The sequence below is a fragment of the Pituophis catenifer genome, unplaced genomic scaffold (genome assembly GCF_029215685.1).
Source record: "Pituophis catenifer annectens isolate HBS135680 unplaced genomic scaffold, rPitCat1.0.hap2 SCAF_2, whole genome shotgun sequence".
NCBI classification, from domain to species: Eukaryota; Metazoa; Chordata; class Lepidosauria; order Squamata; family Colubridae; genus Pituophis; species Pituophis catenifer.
Window position 1 is genome coordinate 9,913,873 of NW_027256882.1, and position 25,964 is coordinate 9,939,836.

Here is a 25,964-nt window from a genome sequence, read left to right on the forward strand (position 1 = left end):
GAACAACTAGACACAAGAACAGTTTTTTCCCAAACGCCATCACTCTCCTAAACAAATAATTTCCTCAACACTGTCAAACTATTCACTAAGTCTGCATTACTATTAATCTTCTCATCATTCCTATCACCCATCTCCTGCCACTTATTACTGTATGACTGTAACCTTGTTGCTGGTATCCTTACGATTTATATTGACTGTTTCCTAATATGATTTGATTGCTTATTTGTACCCTATGACTATTATTGGGTTATACCGTATGATTCTTGACGAATGTATCTTGTCATTTTATGTACACTGAGAGTATATGCACCAAAAAGAAATTCCTTGGGTGTCCAATCACACTTGTCCAATAAAGAATTCTATTCTATTCTACTCTACTCTACGCTACTCTACTCTACTCTACTCTACTCTATTCTATCATCATCAACAGAACCAACAACATGTTTGTTTTTCAATGTAATCCACTTTGTCTCTTGAAGCCTACACTGACTCCAAACCCAGAGACAAATGATACTCACCCATCTCCATTTAATTTTAATGAATATTGGGGAGATGGAATTGATACAGCCCCCCTCCTGGGTTAAGAATTGCAAATGCCCCAATATTTGTAACAATACTAATTTTCATCTGGCCAGTAACCAAGGTTTGAAACAAATGAATGATTAAAATGGAATCACCATAGAAGGATGTTTCAAAAGTGACTCAGAAACAAATTCCAAAAAATAAGTCATCCTGTATTTCTATAAGGATCAGGAAGTAAGTATCAATGAGTAGTTGTATTTGAAATGAGCTGGGCAGGGGAAAACTACAATAATCACTAATTTAAATAAAAGTCAGTACAGTATTCAAATCACGAATTCAAGACTGAACAGGGAGAGGAAAATAATGTGGACTTTTTTTCTGTCCCATCTTTGGACTTGAGTCTTTTCCTCAAAATAAGACAAAGAAAGCATGGAAATCAACATGATTTAGGAAAGTGGATAGGACATGTGCTGCAATATAGGAGCCAGTGGAATAAGACGAACAAAATGAGAGTGTTCGAATTATAAACGGAGGGAATGCAACTGCATTATCCTGGATGACTTACGAGTGAAACTGATTAGAAGGCTCTGCGTTGAAAGGGAGCATTATATGCACCAGTTTTGATGTAGCGATGATTATGTTAATGAAATGGTCTCCTGGTCTGTAATAACTCCATGGTTTTTTTGCACCCTGGTGCTCTAAACTCAGCGGGCATTTCATTCTCAGCTTCCCCGAGACAAGCTGGGACAACAGCAGCATCAAAAGCAGAAGCAGGAGGTCCATCATTCGTAGGGCTGAATCAATTACTTTCCTGTTTCTAAACAAGAACAGGAAGAATCAAAAGTCCTCTCATAAAAGCCAGTGACTTTCCTGATTCAGACAGAGACAAACCAAGCTTCACCTGGAAAAGAGAGAAAGGTACATTTAACAGTGCAGCCCCTACCTGTCCTAAAATTCAGATAACACAGAGTGTGACCTAAAGACTTTATCTTTTCCTTGAGGCAACCTCCCTCCATGTTGCTTCAGTCTGCTGTTTACATCAGTTACTGGAGAAGTAGAAGACATCTCAAAGAGCAGGATGGTGATAATTACAGTGGGAAGCAACTTTTCCTCTGGGGATGATGAATTCCTTCCTTGGCTCTATTTCCAGAAAAGAAGCCAGAGTATAGCATGTTAGTGAAAAATTACAGATACGCCCCTGAGGGCAGATTTCTGTATCGGTTGTGGTCTTTCCTGTCAGGACATATCCAGAAAATGATGCTGGAAGAAGACACAGTGTTGTTGTTTACTTCTGCTGCTCTTCAACATGGTCTCGGCTCCAACGGTCCACCCTTGGGCATTGAATGTTGAAACACCAAAAGCGGAATACCAGCTTGGAGAGTCAACGTTTTATTTGCACCAACCGGCACCAGGAAACTCCGAGGTCTTGGAGCGTATGCACCAAGACAAATTCCTTGTGTGTCCAATCACACTTGGCCAATAAAGAATTCTATTCTATTCTGTTCTGTTCTGTTCTGTTCTGTTCTGTTCTGTTCTGTTCTGTTCTGTTCTGTTCTGTTCTGTTCTATTCTATTCTATTCTATTCTATTCTACTCTACTCTACTCTACTCTACTCTACTCTACTCTACTCTACTCTACTCTATTCTATTCTATTCTATTCTATTCTATTCTATTCTATTCTATTCTATTCTGTGGTGGTGTTAGTGGTTCCTTGGTTGGACATTATTTAGACAAGCCCAAACACATTGCAGCAACCCTGAAGATCACAAAAAGGAAACAGATTATCTATACAGCATCTTCCAACCAAGTGAATATCCATACAGCTTCATTAACAAGTTCCTGACGAACCAACCTCATATGGCACAACTAATACACGCTGGTGAAATAAGACTGCCGTCCATCAAAATATCTCAGAACCACCTTCAACCTCAAACCTATTAAGCCACATGGCATCACTGTAGCTCTCAAACCAAGTTTTTTTAAAATTTTATTTTTATAACATAATATAACAATACAGGACATACAACATATACTGTATATGAATAATCTCTTTACAGCTATTTCGTGATAGTCTTTCTTTGTTATTCACAATTTCCCCTTATTTCTCTTTGTATTATTCCAATTTACTACTTCTCCCCTTTATTTTATTTACAATATAGTTCTCATCATTCATAACAATTTCTTAATTTTTATGCTTAGACAAATTCTTTCTTTACTTTTTAACGTTTCTATCATTTCCCCGTAATTTTCTTCCTTATTTTTCCTTTCCTCCAACCACTTATACCATTTATGCCAAATCATGTAATATTCTGTGTCCTCCTTTTCTTTAAGTTCTTTTGTTCATTTATCCATCTCGGCACATTCCAAGATATTTTTTTATCAATTCTTCATCTGTTGGTATATTTTCTTTTTTCCAATTCTGGGCATAAACCATACGAGCGGCTGTTAAACTATGTAGTATCAAATATTTTATTTCTTTTGTGTATTTTTCTGTAAAAATCCCTAATATGGCACAACTAATACATGCTGGTGAAAAGAATAAGACTGCCGTTAATGTGGGGATAATACAGGGTCAGCTACATGAACATTGAAGGGCCCTCTTTATCTCCTGATCATAAGAAAGAAATATGCTTGTTTGGAGATTTCACCAAGTCAGCTAAATTCCATTTTTGTTAATACATAACGACTGAGAGACCAAGCTGTCACGCTTGGAAGGAAGTCCATATGAAGCAAGAGTCACTTATTAACCAAAGCAGCCATTAACCTACGCATCAGTAATCACAGAATTAATAAAGGATGTTTAGTTAAAATTATCTCATGTACTAGAAATTAATGTAGGAATTTAGTAACATAGAAAACTGATGAAAGTATCAATCATCACCTAACAAATATATGTTAACCATATATGAAAAGCTGCTGTGCTCACATCAAATCCTTTGTCATGTTAAAGTATAAAAGCAATTGTATCAGAGCTCTTCTTGGCTCAGAATTGCAGATACAAATCTGATTCTGAAACTGCGCAATAAACTGTCTCTGGCTGACCAGGAATGTTGTTTGGTCTCATCATTCCATAACACCGTACATCAAAATATCTCAGAAACCCCCCAAACCTATTAAGCCACATGGCATCACTGTAGCACACAAACCAAGTTAAGACCTGCAAAATATCCTAAGTAAACCAAAAGATGCAGCAGCCCCAGAAGAAAAAAACAGGCGTCATCTACAACATACAATGTAAGGACTGGAACAGCCACTATGTAGCACAAACAGGCAGAAGACTAGCAAAACACATCCATGAAGACCAACCATCAGTCAGAAGACCCTTTGATAGAACACAGAGCTTTCCTGACCTTTGCAAGTGGGCAGCAGAAGCCCCCAAAGCAATGGGAATGGTACAGTGGTGTGTTTCAAATTTTTTTACTACCGGTTTTGTGGGCGTGGCTTGGTGGGCGTGGCAGTGGAAGGATACTGTAAAATCTCCATTCCCACCCCACTCCAGGGGAAGGTTACTGCAAAATCCCCATTTCCTCCTGATCAGCTGGGACTTGGGAGGCAGAGAATAGATGGGGGCGTGGCCAGTCCGAATTCTTACTACCGTTTCTCCGAACCACTCAAAATTTTCGCTACCGGTTAACAAAATTATTTTTCAATTTAATCCTCTTTGTTTCCACAAGCCTACACTATCTTTATGCCATTTCAGATCCAAAGTTGAAGCCAGCCACCCATCAGCGCATAATTTTTATGCGCATTGAGAAGATGGGATGGAGACAGTCCTCAGCCATGGTTAAGAATCACAAATGTACAGTTATTTCTACCATAATATTCATTTGTCCAGTAACTTTTTTTTTATTGAAAGGTTTTATAAGAAATACAAACAATTTTCTCCCCCCACCCTTTCCCCCTCCTCACATAATAGAAAATGTACATTTTCTTATACATAATAAATCCTACATATACATGTTTCCCTTAAAGAAAGCATTAAAATAAGATATTTTAATTACATTCGGAGTTGCTCTTCTTCTCTTTCTTCCCTCATTCCATGGCAAACCTTCTTCTTCTCCTCCTTTCTTTCCCTTCCCTCCGTCCTCTTCTCTCCTACTTTCTCCTTCCTCCTCTCCTACCTCATCCTACTTCCTTTTCCTTTCCCCCACTTCTCTCTTCTTTTCCCCCTTCTCACCTTCACTCCTACTCCTGTCCCCTTCCCTTCCTCCTCTCCTTTCTTCCATTCCTCTCCCTCCCTCTCCTCTTTCTACCCTCTCCTCCTCTCTCCTTTCTAACTTCTTTGCTGTGAAATATTCTCCTCCTTTAGTATCTGAACAACTCCTGTATTCTAATCGTAGATACTTTCTTTCAGTTTCTTTTCAGATTTATTCTATCTATCTGCATTATCATCCTAATTGTACATTTATTCTTATAATCTTCTAACTATTGCAACTTAATATTATTATTTCATTTATTATTACATTTCCCCCACATCATTTCATTATTTATACATTTCCCCCACATTTACTTTTCTGCTAAAACATTTCTCTATTCACCACTTTTTTCCCACCCCAGCCCTTATCCCACCCTCCCCACCCCCCCTGACTTCCCAGAGCAAAAACAGGGTATAGCATCTAACAAACATATGCTAAAATAAACTAACTAATTATAAAGTTCAAAACTCCCACACGTTCTTTAACTCCCCTTGCTCCAATTCATCAACCTCCCTTTTATAAATTCTCAAGACCAATTAAGTTAAATTCATTCTTCCTAATTATAAAAAAACTTTTTCTTGATGTATAATCCAATACTTTAGCAGTATTACAAACAGTAAAAATCATGAATAAATTTCATTTCCATACCCTCGAACATCATTCTTTGTGAACATTACTCCCTATTAAAATTCTGAATTTAACATTAATCCTCTTTCCTTCAAAAAATTGGGCATCTTGAAATCTTAAACATTTTATCTCATATATCTTTTAAAATAATATAATCTTATGTTAAACATTTTAAAAATCTCTTAATACCATTAAAACACATATTTGCCAAATGCAAATTTCAAAATCTACAGGAAGATATCTTTCAAGTTTTCAATTAGCCATTTTTAACAAAACTAATGTGACTAAACTTTCCAAATTATTACTAGAGTCTTCCTTCCCCAAAGAAAAAAAGAAAAAAAAACCTTAATCTTCTATTCTTCTCTTCTTTCTATATTTTTTCTCAGAATCTACAGGAAGATATCTTTCAAATTTTCAATTAGCCATTTTAATACCTCTAACTTTTTTTTAGAAAGCAGCCCTTTTACTATCCAAAACTAATTATATTATATCATTTTGTCTTAGAGTAACCTTTAACAATACCAATGTAATTAAACTGTTCAATTTATTACTAGAGTCTTCCTTCCCCAAAAAGAAAAAAAAGCAAATACTTAATCTTCTGTTCTTCTCTTCTTTCTATATTTTTTCCAATCCTTTTTTTTTATTAAATAAATAAATAAATAAATAAATAATTTTATTTCTATACCGCCCTTCTCCCGAAGGACTCAGGGCGGTGTACAGCCAATTTAAAAACATAAGACACAACAATAATTAAAAATTAAAATAATTAAATAGATTTGGCCGATTTAAAACCCTAAAAATTAAAATACCCCAATTTAAAATTATTATATTGACAGCCCTGCCTGGCGGAACAACAGGGTCTTCAGTGCGCAGCGGAACACCCGGAGGTCGGAGATCTTACGTATTTCCGGGGGCAGTTCATTCCACAGGGCTGGGGCTCCCACAGAGAAGGCCCTCCCCCTGGGTGTCACCAGCTGACATAACTTGGCTGATGGCACCCTGAGGAGACCCTCTCTGTGGGAACGGACTGGTCAGTGGGAGGCTATTGGTGGCAGAAGACGGTCTCGAAGGTACCGGGGTCCTATGCCATGGAGCGCTTTAAAGGTGGTAACCAACACCTTGAATCGCACCCGGAAAACCACTGGGAGCCAGTGCAGCTCACGCAGGAGGGGCGTCACACGGGCACAACGAGTTGCGCCCATAACCACCCGCGCGGCCGCATTCTGGACCAGTTGGAGCCTCCGAGTGCTCTTCAAGGGGAGCCCCATGTAGAGAGCATTACAATAGTCCAGCTGGGAGGTGACAAGGGCATGAGTGACCGTGCGCAAGGCGTCCCGGTCCAGAAAGGGCTGCAACTGGCGGATCAGGCGAACCTGATAAAAGGCCCCCCTGGCCACGGCCGTGATATGCTCTTCTAAAGACAGCCGTGCGTCCTGGAGGACACCCAGATTGCGAGCCCTCTCTGTGGGGGGCAAAGATTCACCCCCAATAGTCAGCGATGGCACCTGCTGACTATATCGGGACGCCGGCAACCACAGCCACTCGGTCTTGGCCTCTTTCAACATTCCCCCAAATTTTATTTTTGAAAATTTTAAAATGTTGATTTCAGGTTGATGTTTCTGAAAAACTCGCTCTCTTCTTGAAGTCACTTTTTCTAATTTGAAATCCCCATTTCGACTCTTCTTGCTTGTATAATCATTCAGTCCATTCCTTTGTCCATATAGCCAAAATTCGTTGCCATAAAGTTTGTCAGCTTGCAATAAAGAGTCTGTTTGTTGCTTTTCTATCAATTGAATGGAAGCGTCTGCCCAGACCTTTGTTTCAACTGTGCCAGCCTGCCTTTCAGTCCTAACATCCTCTTGATCTTCCAAAGGCAAACTCCTCTGAAAAATTTCCTGCTGCCCATCCAACAACTCCTTATGATTTTCCAAGCTGTTTTTTGAAAAAGCTCTTTCAATTGTATCCAAAAGAGCAAAATTGAAAGAGTCTAGAAGTTCTTGAAAAGCTTTAACAGTCACAGCTTGAGAGTTTGCTGATTCACCAGCCCTGATGTCAGCCATATTTCAGCCACTTTGTATTTATCCAGCTATCAGGACAACAATTCCAGCTGTTTTCCACACAGTATAAAAGCAAAATTTTAGTTAAAATCAATACCAAATTCTTTTCCTCAGTACCAAATTCTTTTCCTAGCCGCTTCCACTTTAAAACTTTCTCTTAAGGTGTAATCCAGTAGCTGTATCAATGTTGCAAACGTTAACAAGCATTAACAAGCACTTTCCCTAGTAGCTTCCTCCTCCCACCCTCAGGCACCATTTTATGCATTCAAAACGGAGTTAAAGTGTTACTTGCAATTTTTTTTCTTTTTTCTCCTGATTTGCTCTGTCTGCAATCAAGGTAAAGATGTTAAAAAGTCCCCTCATTTATTTTCAGCAGATTTTGGTCGCGGCTTCTAGCTCTGCTTCAGCAGAGTCGTCCCTGGTCCGGAGCAGCTTGACAGGCTTCAATAGGGAGCCCACACCCTTCGCGCCCCAGGATTTCTCCTAGCGCACTTGGGGGGCTCTACCTCCACCTGTCAGCTCTTCTCTCTCCCCTTTGCAGAGAGGGTTCCAAGCCTCCAGACAGCTGTTTTCCAGCTGTTCTGGGGCTTTTACGGAACCAGGGATCGGGCTCTCGTAAAAGAGCGTCTTCGAGGCTCACGGAGCCAGCCAGTAACTTGTATTCAAAATCATTCAATCATTGAAGTGGGACCATCATATAATGAAGAGGATGCATCATTCACTTATGACTGTATGACTGTAACCTTGTTGCTGGTATCCTTATGATTTACATTGATATTGTTTCCTGATTGCTTATTTGTACCCTATGGCTATGATTAAGTGTTGTACCTTATGAGTCTTGATAAACGTATCTTTTATTTTATGTACACTGAGAGCATACGCACCAAGACAAATTCCTTGTGTGTCCAATCACACTTGGCCAATTAAAACAATCTGTTATTCTATTCTATTCTATTCTATTCTATTCTATTCTATTCTATTCTATTCTATTCTATTCTATTCTATTCTATTCTATTCTATTCTCTATAAGTAACCCAGAAAAGGAACTGTAAAAAGAACTCATCCTCTATTTCCTCTAAGGATCAGACATTGAATGCTGTATCAATGAATGGTTATATAAATATGAAAATGAGGTGGGTAGAAGAAGTTGCAACCCTTTCGGTCACTGCTTTAACCTTAGTATTCAAGTGGTAAAATCAGTATTGAATGTGAATGGACAAATAATCTGGATGTTTTAGGTTTGATTTGCCTCATTTGAGTCTCTTCCACAATAGAAGACAAAAGAGGAAAGCCATGAAAATCAGAATAATTCAAGAATTTAGACAGGTCCTGCAATATTCATTCATTCATTCATAAGTTTATTTGTCAAACATATATAAGATAACATGTAAAAGTATAAACATAATTTGAATACATGAAAAGAGTAAGTAAAAAGGAATATTAGGACAGGGACAGTAGGCACGCTGGTATGCTTATGGACGCCCCTTACAGACCTCTTAGGAATGGGGTGAGGTCAACAGTAGACAGTGTAAGGTTAAAGTTTTGGGGGTTTGGGGAAGAAACTACAGAGTCAGGTAGTGCATTCCAGGCATTGACCACTCTGTTACTGAAGTCAAATTTTCTGCAATCGAGTTTGGAGCGGTTTACCTTGAGTCTGTATCTATTATTTGCTTGTGCATTGTTGTGGTTGAAGCTGAAGTAGTCATTGACAGGAAGGACATTGTGGCAGTTAATTTTATGACCTTGCAATACCAGTTAGGAGTAAGTGAAATAAAAAGAAGAGTGTTAGAGCTGCAAATGGAGGGAACGCAATTCCATCGTGCCGAATAACTTACGAGCGAGACTGACTTGAAGGAGCCATGTTGAAAGGCAACATTCTAGGTGAGGAGGTTGTTTCAGTGGTGACTATACCAATGAAATGGTCTCCTGGCCTGTAATAGTTCCATGGTGTTTCCCCATCTGGGTTCTCAAAATTCAGCGGGCATTTCATTCTAAGCTTCTCAGGACCTGCCTGAGAGACCAGCAGCATCAGAAGCAGATGAGCCATAATTTATAGGGCTGAATCAATCCCCTTCCTGTTTCTAAACATGAACAACAAGAAGAATAAGAAGCCAAAGCGTTCTCACTTTCCTGATTCAGGCAAAGACAAACCGATCTTCACTTGGAAAGGAGAGAAAGATACATTCAAGAGCACAATCTCTGCCTGTCCCAAAACTTGTGCCACACAGAGCATGACTTGTGGCATTTATCCTTTTCTGATGCACGAATTGTTACATCTTTCTTCAATCTGATGTCTACATCAAAGGCAAGAAGGAGCAGAAGAGCTCTCAAAGACCAGAATTGTGAAAATTATAGCAAGAAGAAACTTCTCCTCTTGAGAACTAGAACTTCTTCCAGGGTGCCACGATGTAAAGGGACAGCTGCAAAATCTTAGTATCTTAGTGAAGAATCACAAGGGGCAGTGCTCTGTAACGGTTGTGGTCCTTCCTGTCCGGACATGTCCAGAAAGTGATCCTGGAGGAAGATAGTTCAATACCCAGATAATGACTTCTGCTGTCCTTCAGTGTGGGATCTTGTCTCCAGAGAGCACTGGAGACAATGTCAGTTACAGCTATGTGACATTCTAGGTTGGTGACCCCTAACTCTAGTGCCGTTGTAGGAAGTTAGCACCCACCCCTCTCCTAGGACAATGAAATATTTTAGGAAATATTTCCTAAAATTTAGGGCAGAATATTTCCCCTAAAAGGGAAGCAGAAACTCAGGCCCCCTCCCGACCTTTGTCAATGGGCATTAAGACCTGAGCCAGCTCATCTGCAGCACAAAAGGCCAGGACATAATAGGACCCATCTAGCAACAGAAACTCATCACATGGCACCAGGGATGGGTTCTAAATTTTTTTACTACCAATTCTGTGGGTGTGGCTTATTTTGTGGGCATGGTTTTATGATCATGTGACAATTCTTTAGGATTTAGCAGAGGTCCTGGTCTACCAGGCTTTTTACTGCTTGCAGAGCTGTACCGGTCTACCCATTTGTTCTTGGAGTGTTCTGGTCTACCCATTTGTTTTTGGAGTGTTCTGGTCTACCCATTTGTTTTTGGAGGCACCGGTCTACCCATTTGTTCTTGGAGTGTTCTGGTCTACCCATTTGTTTTTGGAGGCACCGGTCTACCCATTTGTTTTTGGAGTGTTCTGGTCTACCCATTTGTTTTTGGAGGCACCGGTCTACCCATTTGTTTTTGGAGTGTTCTGGTCTACCCATTTGTTTTTGGAGGCACCGGTCTACCCATTTGTTTTTGGAGCGCACTGGTCTACCACCACACTGCCTTTTAACACTGATCAGCTGTAGGGTGGCCCTTTGAAGCCCCACGGCAAGAGTTTAAACAGTTCTTTTCCTTCTAGCTGATCAGGTGGGACTCAGAAGGCAGAGAATAGATTGGGGGCGGGGCCAAATAAAAGGTAAGAATAATGTGGGGGTGGGCAGCTCCGGAACAAAGAGAACCGGTTCGGTGACATCATATCGTCATCGCTACCGGCACAGCCGAACCGGGAGGAACCCACCACTTCATGGCACCTGGGAAGATTACATCACCCAGCAAACCTACAAACTTAACTAAAAAACCCCATCCCCTGGGAGTCTGACAGCCAATGGGATACATTTCTTGTACAGGAACAGGAAACTCTAAGGTGGGGCCCAACAGAGGGCATAAAACCAAGTCACTCTCAGCATCTCTGCCCTTTTCTGCTCAGGAACTCAAGCCATGTGATCCTGTTCATCAATAAACCTTCTTTCCGAGCAACTTCCATCAATCCAGTGTTTTTCCCCCACTTGGAACTGAACCCAGATGGACATTTCTTCCAACACCGTGTTCTAATGCCTATTAAGTAATCAGTACCCTTGAATCCCATCTAATGTTAAGAATTGAGCCTGTTTGTGGTTTTGTTTTCTGTTAGCACTCCATATCTAGAGAATCATAGAACTGCATAAGCGCACCAGTGTGCCTACCATCCCTGTCCTACTGTCCCCATTGATAGGTAATCATTCTATGTGTTTATGGCTATGTTTTGACTATTTATATCCTTTTATTTGTGCCATTTTTTTTCATGTGTCCATGTCTATGTCTATACTGTTACTTGTTTCCTTATACTTGTTGACAAATAAATAAATAAACTGAATCCTAAATTGGAGATTTAATTTAATTAATTCAATTTATATGCCACCCCTCTCCGAAGACTCAGGGCGGCTGAGATGATATTAAAATTGCTTGTGATTATAAAACAAATTACAAAAGTTTATTTATGAAAAATCAGTGTGTAATCTTATCTAAAAGACAAAAGACAATGTCAGAGCTGTATTGGATGTAAAATAATATTTACCACAATTTAATGAAAAAAAATTAATTTAATTTAATTTAATTTCCAATTTATATACCGCCCTTCTCCCTGAGGACTCAGGGCGGTGTACAGCCAAGATAAAAAAACATAGAATACAAATATTAAAACATTTAAAAATATATATAAATTTTGGCCCGAAGTTAAGAATCACAAGCTGGGTTAATATTCCTAGATGCAGAGGAAACAATTTGGCAATCTGACAAAAATGGGTGGTTAAATATATGAAATATTAATAAATAAATAAATTTAAAGTCCTGAGAGATACTGACTTTAGCACTAAATAAAATTATCAAGTTAAGTTGTTATATATGTTTCAGAAGACTCAAATAATGGTTAACGGTGCTCTAACTAAACCAGGTGATATCTAAAAGGGGACAAGACAAGACTGTCTACTGCCTGGAGACTTCCGGTTTGACATCACGGCGAGACAGTCGGGGAAATAGCGGGCTCTGATGAATCCCGTGAAAACCCCGGCTGCTGAACCACCGCCGATGTGTCTTTGGACCGAACCTGTCTTGCAGGGACGGGGGAAGAAGAGGGGTGCCTCGGACAACCAAGAGGAATAGGCAAGTTCCTCGGAGGTCAGAGGGAACCCTCTGTGAGTTGGGGAGGGGTGGCAGCCATGGAGGCTGCCACGAAGCTGGGACAACCGGGCAAGAAAAGTGCTGGAGGAAAGCGGAGAAAGACGGAGCTCTTTGAAGCCGAGTGAGTGACAAAAGCCCAGGCTTGCAACAATGTTTGGAACATTAATAATAATTAGAAGACCCCCTAGTCTAAAACAGCGGCTATGTAACAAAGGGGCTTTGGAAAATTTTTTGAAACTACAATTTTAAAGAGACAAAGACCTGAGTAACATTTAATTTTGGAACAGAACTAAGGAAACTAATCTGGAGATATGGTTAAAAGACTAAACACTTTTTAAAAAATTGAATTGGATTTTAAAAAAGAAAAAGACTGATAATTTTTGGGTTTTTTTTTTTTAATTAAAAGAAGAAGAAATGGACTTCCGGTTTGCTGTTTGTCCCCGCCAGACGCTCCTTCGGGATCGTCGAACCCACTGCCTGTAAGAGCCGCCTTTTTCAGCGGAATGGCGGCTCAAAAAAACTCCGTTTCCATTAGGAAACGGAGATAGAGCCGGCTGGGGTGGGTAGAGTCCTCTGCCTAATCCCAAGAGTTTTTTATTTACTTTTGGGAGGGAGCGGAAGAGACTCCCCGTATCCCCAGCCGATGCTCCGGGCTCTGGGAGATCTCTGCTACATGCAGAGCTAGGGGCAAAAGCAAGCCTGTAAATCTGTTAAATTAATTAAAGAATTAATTAAAGAAGACGTGAGCTGGACCTCTGATCCTGAAGCGCAAGTATTCTTCTTATTTTAGAAAAGTTATTGAAGTTGCTTAAGAAGTGAAAGGAAAAAATATTTTTAAAATGGCGATTGCTGCTGTGACTGCCGCGGCTTGAAGAGAGGCTGAAGGGGAAAGTCCTTCTGTTTTCTATTACAAAGTAGCGGAGTGAATACTTCTGGCTGTAATTGAAGGCAAAACCTCACTCTCACTTTTGTTTTTTCCTTTTTTTTTTCCTGGGGATCTGATATTGATCTTGGTTGGAAAAAAGCTTTTTTTTTTTTCTCTCTTTTCCAGTAAATCTTGTCTGTGTGGAAAAATGGCACTGAGACTTATAAAGTTAAACAAACAGGCTGTGGGGGGGGGATTCCCCCATTAACAAATTACATCAACAAGTCTCAGAAACCTGACTTTAATATAATAGAATTTCTTCTTGAGGAGATTGTAAGAAGGGATGAGATTGTGAACCAGCAACTTGAAAAATTTAAGCTGGAAATTAAAGAAATTGGTGAATTGGTGAAATCTAAGTTTGACTTTTTGGATCAAAAGATTTTAAAAACAGCTAATGGTTTAGCAGACTTTGTGATTCAGTTGGAAGCAAATACTAAATTATTAGAGTCTAAAATGAAAGAAACTGAGGAGAATTTGGACGACAAGATCCAAAAAATTAAAAAGGATTTGGCAAACACTCAGGATAATAGTTCAGAAGACAAACCTAAAATGGAGGTTGACCAAAAGATTGGTAAAGAAGAAAATGTACAACAGAGGATTGAAAGAGAAGTTTTAATGTTTCAATACAATTTTACAGAATATGCAATTAGACTGAGAGGTCTTCAGGAAAGTGACAGAGATGATTTAAGGAAGATATCTTCTGAAATTCTGGCTGGGATTTTAAAGGTTCAACCTGATGAAGTGTTTTGCAGGATTGACAGAATTTATAGAATAAACTCCTGGTTGGCAAAACAAAGGCAATTGCCTAGAGATGTGGTGATTTATTTTACAGATAAAGAAATTAGGAATAATATTGTGCAGAACTCTTTTAGTTCTGCTTTGCAATTTCGTGGAAGAAAGATTTGGATTTTTAAGGAGCTCCCGCCCAAGATGTTAATGGAGAGGAAGAAATTTGGTTTTCTAGTGTCTGAGTTAAAAAGAAGAAATATCCTATTTAGGTGGGATGTTCCAGTTGGTTTAATATTGAGACACCAAGGAGTAAGATACCAACTGAACACTGTTGAAAAAGCGGAAGAATTTTATCAAAAAATCTTAAAAATGAATTCAACATCTTTAGGCATAATACAGGACAAACAAAAGGAGTTGGAAACAAAGGGAAAATATCAAATTATAGAGGCTGTGGTAGATAAATTGTCTTCGGACTCTCTGGATACCCCAGCTGGACTGTCTATAAATATGAGAGCAGTGTTATCTGATTCCAATGTGATGAATTATCAAGTTACAGACAAGTGCGTAAATCAACCAGTTGATACGCAAGTGATGGAAAAGAAATATGAGATAATAAAACAAAACCAACAAGATCAACTTATAAAGCAGAATGAAAATCGATCAGCTGATACACAATTTGTAGGAAGGAAACCAGGATGGAAATTCAACCCACAAAAGAAAAAGAAAAGAAACAGATCTCATAGAAATAGCAGTTTCTAAACTAAGCAACAGTGAAGCCAGGGACTTTAAAAAATGAACGAATATGTGAAAATAGTGGAGGCGAAGTATTGTTTAATACTATCTTGAGGATAGTGGCAGACATCTGCAATGCCGTGATTTTGGGATGTGAAAAGAGCCTTACATTGTTGGATTTGAATTATCTATTTTGGATTTCTTTTACCGATAAATATATTATAACTATTTCGAGTTACAAGGCAAGAGAGTCATGCTGGGGCATGCAGAAGATCTGGCTGTTACCCACTAGGATGATGGGAATTAATAATCCTGATGAAAACCAATTACAACTATATGGAATATAATTATAATGTCACTCGGGTGGTTGTTTTTACTTTTATATATACATGAGGATATTCACTACTGATGGGGGCAGAAGATGATTGAAGATTTTGAATAAACTGTTGCACCAGGATGTTATGTTACCCTATTATGGATGATGGATTTAACAATCCAGTGGAAAGACATCAAAGAAGATATTATATGAATTATAAATTTAAAGTCATTGTCTTTTTTCTTTTTATAAAATGTAATGTATACATAGATATATGTATATTTTAGCAGAGTGGGCAGTGGTTCATATTTAGAATTGTAGTAATTTTGTGGGAAACTGGGTTGAAATAGGTTAGTTTACTGATTGATTAGTTTAAGAAAAAGGATTTTTAAGTTATATATTTAGGGGAGCGGAGGAATTGGATAGAACTGAATAAATGTTAAATTTGGATGTGGGGAGAAGGCTGCTTTGAAATGTTATATTAATATATATAAAAGATTAAATGTTATGTTGTTGTAATAATATACTATAAGTTTGGGGGAGGAGAAAAAGGGCAGATTATTGCGAAAATGGGAGTTATAAGAATATTATGCTAAGGGTCAGTATTTTGAGGAGGGAGTAAGGGAATGGTAAAATATTATGTAATTAGTTATGAATTAGCTTAATGTTGTGAAGAAGTCACGGGGGGATGGGTGGTGAGGGGGGATTAGGGAAGGGGGGGGGAGGGGGAAAAACTTGTATTTGAAAACTTTTTCAATAAAAAAAAAAGAAGAAGAAGAAATGGATTGGATGGTTATATAATAGTAAATAAAATGGAGTCTTGCATGACTAATGGAAATGTGGATTACAGAGAGACACAATCTGGCATAAAAAGGAACTTTGTAACCTCACTTTGTTATGGGAAACTCTGAATACTATAGATAAACATTACTGAATTTTGTGGAGGAGGATTTTTCTTTCCTGTTTACAGGTGGTTTGATTATGGTGAAAAGAAAATAAATCTACAATGGAACTCCTACAGTTGAAATAATAATAATAATAATAACTTAAGTACTGGCTCAGGACTAGAAGAAGGATTAAGCACAGCCTCAAAAGAAAAGATTTGATATATTACATCTGGAACAAAAATAAGAAAAGAGAATGAATTTGATCCATGGAGAACAAAGTTAATAATATGGAAAATGGGAGAGAATATATGTTTGCAGACGAGGAAATGAAGATAAAGTGATTAAAAATAAAATAAAGTAAAGATGGATTGTAATAATAAAAGGGAAGTTTTTATAGAAATTAAGAATGTTAAAAGAAATTAATCAATACATGTAAAGTTATGCTAGATGCAAGAACTATGTTTTAATGTTAAAATGTTAAGGGAAAAGAAATAAGGATAAATATGATTAATTGAAAATGTTAAAAGGAATTTATAAATATAGTTAAAGATATGTTTTAAACAAACCATGTCTCATGAATGTCATGAAAAAGGATACAGAAAAATAATGACTATGTGAAAAAGCAATGCATAGATGGATGGAAAAAACAAAGAAAGGTTTAAGTAGAGATTGATAGTTAAACCAACTATGAATATGCTGTGTTTAATAGCCAAAAAGTTACAATATGCTGTGTTGAACAGCCAAACAAAATGAATATGCTGTGTAACAGCTAAAACAAAACTGAAAATGGCGTGTAATGGCCAAAAAATGAATATGCTGTGTTTAACAGCCAAAAAGTTACAATATGCTGTGTTGAACAGCCAAACAAAATGAATACGCTGTGTTTAACAGCCAAAAAATGGAACATGCTGTGCAACGGCCAAAAAATAGAAACTAATATGCTGTGTTTAACAGCCAAATAAGGAAGGGGATGCTGTGTAACAGCCAAAAAAAATAACAAAAGGATATGCTGTGTTCAACAGCTAAAACAAATGTTTATGCTGTGTTCAACAGTCAAGAAATAAAAATGATTGGTTTAACAACAAAGATAAAGATAATAACGTTGGGGTTTTTTTAAGGAAAATATAAAATGAGGTGGGATAATTAAAATGAGGAGATGTATGTTAAAAGTGATAATTAAGATAAGATGCATAAATTAGGTTTAATAATAGAAATAAAGAGTATAAATTTGGAGTCTAATAGTTAGAAATAAAATGGGAATGTTGAAATTAAATATTTCTGGAATGTTTAATATAACTGTATGCTCTATATTGTTAAAATATATCCATCTAGGCAAATGAAAGAGAAAAATGGATTGATAATTGGTTAGTATAAGGTAACGGGTTTTTGTGGATAATGGCATAGTTATATAGATAGATTTGAGGGAAATACTTGTTTAAAATATTTAGTTGTGTTAATTGAAAAATAAGATTTGTTAATGATTTGTTTTAATATGTGACTGGAGCAAAAGCTTCGTTTTGAAAAGATGTGTTTTATGTTTTTGTTTTAAAATATATATATTCAAAAAAAAAAAAAAAGATTGTCTACTGCCTGTGTGTATTACTCATTTTGTGTGGGCAGGAAAGAGACCAAGAATAAAACGAAAAATAACGCAAGATACACTTGAAAGAGGAGATCTCAAAATGCCTAATTTAAGATTGTATTATGAGGCAGCTGTGCTCTCAGTAATTAGTGATTGGATTAATTCAACAGAAGAGAGAATATTAAATATTGAAGGGTATGATTTGTTATATGGATGGCATGCATATTTACTATATGATAAAAAGGTGGATAAGAATTTTAAAAGTCATATATTAAGAAATGCATTATTACGTGTATGGAAAAAGTATCAATATAAATTAAATAACAAATTACCTATATGGACAATACCTAGACATATGATAGAGAATATAAGTGTGGAACAGAAACAAGATGTGATTACTTATAAAGAGCTTCTTATTTGGGAAAGAGTACATTGCAATTAAAGTCTTTAGAGGTATTAAAGGAAGAGAGGAAAATTCAAATTTGGTTTCAGGATGGACAGTTGTATACTAGATGGAAAGAAGATCAGAAAATTGGTATTTTGCAAAATGAAGAAAATTTCATAAAACAAATCAGGGATCAAAGTCCAATGCATATTAAAAGGTTGTATAATGCATTGATAGAAATAGACTCAGAAACCGAGTTAGTGAAGGATTATATGATAAAATGGGCACAAAATTCTGGGGAATCAATAACCATGGATGTATGGGAGAAAATATGGGTTAGAAATGTAAAATTTACTCAAGCCTAAAACTTGAGAGAAAATTTTTATAAAATGTTTTATAGATGGCATTTAGATCCCAAAAAGTTAGCTTGTATGTACCAAAGTTTACAATGTACATGTTGGAGATGTAAATGTGATGATGCAACGTATTTTCATATATGGTGGACATGTAAGAAAATTAAGGTATTTTGGATTAAGATATGGTGGATTATACAAAATATTCTTAAAAGGAAGTTAAAATTTACTCCACAGTTGTTTTTATTGGGTATAACTGTAGACTGTACAGTTATAGAGACTAATTTGATTTTGAACTTAATAACTGCAGCCAGAATTTTGGTGGCGCAATATTGGAAGAAGGAAGAAATACCTACTATTGAAGAATGGACATTAAAGGTAGCTAATCTGGCGGAGATGGCTAAAATCTCTGCATATTTGAAGGATCGTTCGAATGAAAGATATGTACTGGAATGGAGAAGATGGATTGACTATATACAAAACAAATATGGGACTAAAAAGTTGCAAATAGCTTATGAATGAAATAATTAGATGATTTTTCCTTTTATTCTGATATTTTGGTACCTATGGGGGAGTTAAAGAGTAAGGGGGAGTTTAGAGCTTATAGCTAGTTTCTTTATGTTAGAATATGTTTGTTAAATGTGATACCCTGTATTTTGCTCTGGGAAGTCGGGGGGGGGGAGGGAGAAGGGAATAGGTGGGGGGAGGAGGGGGGGAAATTTGTTTGTAAAACATTTTAAAACTTTTCAATAATAATAAAAAAAAAGACTTGTGGACTTCAATTCCCAGCAAAGCTAGCTGAGGAATTCTGAGAGTTGAAGTCGACAAGTCTTAAAGTTGCCAAGGTTGGAGACCCCTGTTCTATTGGGTAAGTTTTTTCCCCCTTTGGGAGCTTTAAAAAAAATAGTTAATTGGGTTTTTTTTTTACTTGTTCTTTTTTTAGACCTAGCCATTTAAAGTTTAGGAAGTTTTGAATTTAGCTGCTTTTATATAAAAATAAAAATAAATTAAAATAAAATAATATTTGTGCAGCTTTCTGAGATTTAGTGTGTTTCTGTAGTGTTTCACTCTAACTACACAAACACACAAAATCTCACAAAGCTGTATGTGGAATTTTGTGTGTGTAAAGTGTGAAAGTTGGTTTTTTCGGCTTTTTGTGGCTGTGTGAGGTTCCTGCTTGTTGCAGGGGCCATTTTGGGTCTAGCACAGCTGCTTTTACATTGTGGGTGAGCCAGTTATGTTGTGTTTTGTAGGTTAAAAAAGGGCAAAGAAGTGACATTGACTTGGCCACGCCCACCCAGTCACCTTAGCACCAACCTCGCACACTAATTAAGCCACGCCCACAGAACCGGTAGCAAAAAAAATTACCCTTGAGTGACAGCCCATAGAAGAGACTGGATTCCCTCTCTTCTCTTTGCTGGAAATAACATTTAACTCAAGGATGATCCCTATTCATGAATTTCACTCATGAACCTTACATGCTTGGATTGGCTGACACTTTCATCTTGGACCAACTTTGACCTTGGAACAACTTTAGATGACTCTTTTGCAAGCTCCTCTTTGAAAAACAGACTTGGCAGGCAAGTCCTGGCTTTGTTCCACATTTTTTGGGAAATATTATTAGAAGAAAATTCTGGTTCAAATCCTGATTGGATCTTCCAAAGAGCACACAGCACAAATTGCTTGAGGAAAAGACGATGTTTATTTGACGTTTATAAAGCAGCTTTTCTATTGTCCCCAGAAATGTTTGAGGATTATGTTCGAATTTAATTTCATTAGTCTTATACTGTTCATGTGTTTATTTGCTTCAGTATAAATCAGCTTAATTTTCACATTGACGCAAAGAAAAAATACAAAAGCCCAATAATTGCAATGAAAAAATTAAATGTTATGAGTCTAATTAACAATTTCAGTCATTTCCCTACTTTTATCATTAGATGTTCCTTAGTGTTTAGATCTGGTCTCAGGATGATAATGTAGCATTTTGGGAAGAAGATGCAGCCCAGCAAACCAGCACTGGAGGTCAAGATGGAGAAGACCTGCACAACCACCATGGACTTTCCTTTGGTGCTCAGGTAAGTTGGCAGGAAGGACACCCAGACACTGCAGAAGACCAGCATGCTGAAGGTGATCAGCTTGGCTTCATTGAAGGCCCCAGGCAGGTTCCTGGCCAGGAAAGCTACAGTGAAGCAAATGGCAGCTAGGAAACACATGTAGCCAAGGACAACATAAAACATGGTGACAGAGCCTTCATTGCATTGCAGGATGATCACTCCAAGCTGGGAGTTTAAGTCAGAGTCAGGGAATGGGGGAGAAATTCCCAGCCATAAGGCACAGATGAAAATTTGTCCAGCAGAACAAGAAAGGATGATGGAGTTGGCCAAGCTCTTCCCCAACCATCTTCTCACACTGTTCCCTGGTTTTGAGGCTAGGAAAGCCAGTACCACTGTGATCGTTTTGGCCAACACAGAAGACACGGCTATTGAGAAGACAATGCTGAACACCGTTTGTCGGAGAAGGCAGGTGGCTTTCCTTGGCCGTCCAATGAAGAGAAATGAGGACAAAAAGCAAAGCAGAAGGGAGACCAGGAGGATGTAGGACAAGTCCCGGTTGTTGGCTTTGACAATGGGAGTTTCTAGGTATTTAATGAATATGATTAAAACAAGGCCTGTGGTTAGGAACAAGAGTAAGGCGAAAGAGACCAGGACGATGCCCAGATGTTCTTCATAGGACAGGAAGGTTATTCTTTTTGGGATACATTGGACTCTGTCCTCGGTTGGATATTGATCATATGGGCACTTTGTGCATTTTTCAGTATCTGAGAAAACAAAAAGTAATATTTCTTTTATATCTCTTTTCACCTGATCTGATTCCTTTTAATCCCAATAGCGGAAGTAAGGCTTTTCCCCTCCCTTTTAGAACCACAACTGTATTCCCTTTTTGTTGCTGTTGTAACTTTTGGTATTTCATAACTTCAACTTCCGATTTCATAAGAAAATTGGAAAGATAAAAAGAAAAGAGAAGTCACAATAGCAATCCAACAAAGGAAACTATGATGGTGGTTATGCTGAACCTGGGAATGTTAAACTGGGCTATAAACAATATTTGTGTTTTACCTCTTAATCCATAATATGAAAAATTAAAGCTCTAAAAATAAAAAAGGCAGCTTTTACCCCTAATAATGGTAAATTTAATTTATGTTCCTTCTTTCACACAGATGACCTCTCCCACTTCTTTAGGGCCAGTCTTCTGTGTGTATTTGTTGTGGCCCGCCAGCATATCTGGCAGCAGATTCGGACAGTGAGGTGGTTGGGGAGGAAAATGGACCAGTCCTGGAGTCTGGGGAAGGCTCTGACGAGTGCTCTGCATCAGAGGCAGAGATGGCGTCAGGGCCGTCTGACAGTTGTCAGCTGCCTTCAAAATCGGACATCAGTGGGGCAGAAGAACAGCCAGAGCCTGTTCCCAGTGTGAGCATGCACAGAGTTGCCAGGAGAAGGGAACAGCTAAGGAAGAAGGGTCAACGCAGGAGTAAAGCCAGAGATGGATGGTGAATGGCTCCTCCCATAGGGAATAAAGAGCAGCAAAAGGGGAGGGGAGTTTGCAGAAGACAATTTGTTCAATTCATTAGAGTGGAGATCTGTTCCTGACTTCTTGCCATGTATTGCCTGCTACAGAGTGGCGTTTGGAAGATATCGGCCTGGCAGCTCTCCAAGCCTGATAAAGGTCTCAAGTTGTGAAATCTCTTGAAAGACTGTTGGCCGGGACCTTGCTGGAGAGGAATTCACTTTAAACTAAATAAAAGGGGTTTTATAAGGATGAGGAGTCGGCTTCGTGCTTTTGGGAAGCCTAGGTGAGAACAATATTTCTCTCATCCGTTGAACTGAAACACTCTCCCTCCATGGTTCCCTGAATTAGATCTTTCTGCTTAAGGGGTTCCGTGATCTTAATAAAGATTGACTGATTAATGAATTGATTGATTCATATATCTTTTGGGCTGTAATATAAACCTGGTTTGGGTGAGCAAAGGCCATTGATCTAAAACCATTTCTCAATTTCAATGAATGCAGATATTCATAAGTACAGTCATCATGGGAGGACACTTCCAAACTGACAAGAAAAGAGAAGTTTCCTCTGATACAAGTGATCTTGCCCAATCCACCGTGTCCTTCTATCTCTTCCTACCTCACCCCTCAATATCTTTTTCTTATCCCTCCCATTATGGAAGAAATTCGGCACCTTGAAAATGAAGAACCACAACATTATCAACCTTCAATGTGTCTTTTTTAAAATGCACATTGATCAAAACTCTCTAGATGAATCTAGCACCCTTTCCTCTGGTGTGACCCACCTTCCTGAGTGGAGATAGTCCCTTCAGGACAAGGAACACAGTCATAGCAGCAAACTGGCTCTCCTTCTCGAGCCCGCTTGAAAAATCCAGGATGACAATTTTCCACACATCTGGACTGAGGCAGAGACTAAGGAAAAAACAAGGAATGCCAAACGAAGTTTGTTAGAAATAATCATCATTGAAAAATGGAGGTAGACATGAATATTAATCAAGTAGTTGCCTGGGTACGTAGTTTGCTTAGGTAAATCAGAAATTTTTAACTAAGTCTCAATGTTGCAAGGGATCTAACTACCAGCATTTTCTTCACTTAGTTCAGTGATGGCTAACCATTTTGCCATCGCGTGCCAAAACCGGGAGGGGGCCCCAGGAATGTTGTGCGCATGTGAGCCCACACCCATAATTCTATGTGCCCTGCCCCCATGCATGTGAGTACAACCCCCCCACACTCCCACGTCTTTTACATGATGGGTCTGGTAGGCCCGTTTTTCGCTCTCCCCAGGCTCCACAGCCTTTCTAGGAGCCTGGGGTGGGCAAAAACGGCCTTCCCCACCCCCTGGAGGGGCCAGAGACAGCCGTTTGCTGACTTCCGGTGGTCCCAGAAAGCCCAAAAATCAGCTGGCGGAGCTGAGCTCATGTGCCCACCGATATGGGCCTACCACGATAGGTTCTCTATCACGGACTTAGTTCCTCCCTTTTGCTTCTAGAATATCACATTGTAATACAGGATCCTTCTATTTAATAAATTCTGGAGAGAAGCAATTGAGAAAAGATTTAAGCATGAAGTCACAATTAGTGGTTCCTCCCTTTGGTTATATTAGCATGCATTCCTCCTTTCTTCATGTATCCATGAGTTTAAAGTATGACGTTTTAGTCATATGAAAGTTTAGAATGAAATTTATTCTAAAAGCTTTGTGAATTTTTTATTTTACGAGATTTATTGAAACAGAATAAAAATGTGATGAAGAAACTTCTGGCCAATGGGATCTGGGAAGGTTTCTTCTAGGCCACGTGTATCATTGAATCATCATTCTTCTTCTGCCATATTCGTCATCGGACATTGGCTAACATGATCACCAACATCTGATGATGGATATGGCACAAGGAGAAGAAGACATATATCATAGCAAACCCACCCCCATTTGTAAGTGGACCAGGACAGCCTTCCATTTAAGATATAAAGGAAAACATTGTCACAGATTAGGGTTGGATTTGGTGCAGTGATTAGAAGGCAGAATTGCAGGCTGACTCTGTCCACTGCCAGGAGTTTGATCCTCACTATCTAATGGTTAACTCAGCTTTCTGAGATTGGTAAAATAAGGACGAGATTGTTGGGGGCAATATGCTGACTCTCTAAACTACTTAGAAAGGGCTGTAAACACTATGGGGCAGTATATAAGTCTAAGTGCTATTGCTATTTATTTGTATATTTATTTGCTAATTTTATATGGTGGTGAACAAAGACTAAACTGACTGCCTAGTTTTTGGAACTGTAGAGAGATGAGCTGGAGATGAGGTGCCCTTAAAAAGGGTAAGTCATTCATTTTTTGCTGCATCACATGGGACATGAGTAGGAGCCCTGTGTCAGAAAGAGATGTTTCTAAGGCAGGGGTGAAAAACTCTATTTCACTGAAGGACACATCAGGGTTGTGTTTGATCTCGGGGGACAAACACAATGAGTGACATTGAGCTGGCCAGGGGCATGGCCAGTTCAATGTCACTCACTGAGGCTCCGTTTTCAGCCATGATGGCCTCCTTCAGCCCTCTGCCAGAGAAAACAGAGCTCAGGGAGGCCGCCACACGTGGCCCACCCTCACTCTGTTTTCTGCTGCAATGGCCTCCTGCAGCCCTCTACCAGCAAAAATGGAGCTTAGGGAGGCCATGCATGACCCACCTGGGCTCCGTTTGTGGCTGCGACAGCCTCCTGCAGCCCTTTGCAGTGAAAATGGAGCTCAGGAAGGCTGTGCGCTGGATCCAGACCCCGGGCCTTGAGTTTGACACCCCAGTTCTAAGGTCAAGTTAGGTATCCAAAAAAGGTCCTTTCTGTTGAAAATCCACCGTTCGGTAACACCAACTGGCATGAAAATACAAAGCTACAATCATGTACATTCAGGAAACAAGACAAGTTGGTGCTATGAGCACCAAAATCCCCAGCACTTGATGTCCCCTTTCAGCAGTTTTATACAGATACTAGTTTGCACAGGGGACACAAAATAGCCATCATCACCCAGCATCCCAAGTTGGACATGGCGGAATCAATTTAAAACTATGATTCATGTCATGGCATCTAAAGGACACCTTGCCAATTATATTGACGCCTCCTAAAACATTTTTAAAAAATTAGAAGGATTCTACTCATCAAATTCAATTCTCACTGAAGCTTATTTGGTGAATAGGCTTAGCTACTTGAAATGTGCCCTAAGGCTTTGGAAAACAGAGAAAAGACACCTATATTTAATTCACCTTGTTGAGCAACTTTAGCTTGGAAATAGCATCTTGATCAATAGTAAGTCTCTGTCCTTCAAAAACCCCTAGTTGCTCTTTAATGGTATCCTCCCTGGAGACAACAATCAAGCTTACAATGTCCAGATCTGCTGCCACATCACCATTTTGGTCCAAGTATATTTTCATGTGGGAAAGATTACAAAACTCATTCTTCTTCAAAAAGGAATGGAACTAGAACAAAAATATCCAGGAATGTTAAAAGCATGTCCATGTCCACATCTCTGTCTAACTATACTTGATAAGAATATTTGTGGAAATGATCTCAAAATAGTAGATTGCAAACCAAATTTGAGTTGGCCGTGTGATGGAAAGAAAGCAAATGCATCCATAAAAATCTTAGAAGTAAATGTGCAGGTTTGGAGAGAAATTGACTCAAGTACAAAGTCCCCTTGCAGGCACCCCCTTTGAGAAGACATTGTACAACTACTGGATCAGTTTTAGAGATGGGCAACGAAATCAAGGAAGAGATCATAGGAGCTGGTCTTAGCCTGGAAGAAAGGCAACAAGGAGAGGAATCATGTTGGTCTTTGGGGATGAAAATCAGAAGGAATCTGGGAGCAGATTCCCAGATTCTTTTATAATGAACAAAATCTTTTGGTTGGAATAAGGAGAATACAGCACTCTTCCAATAGCTGACAGATGCTACATGTCAGGTTCCAAGTAACGCATCCCTGACAAATCAAACTCCAGGGCATTTCCTTTCCTCAAAGGAAAAATAACAGATGTTTACTGTTATTCCAGAGAAGGGGTGTCAAACTCGATTTCATGGAGGGCTTAATCAGGATAGTGTTTTACGTCGAGGGGCTGGGTGGACAAGGGTGGGGTG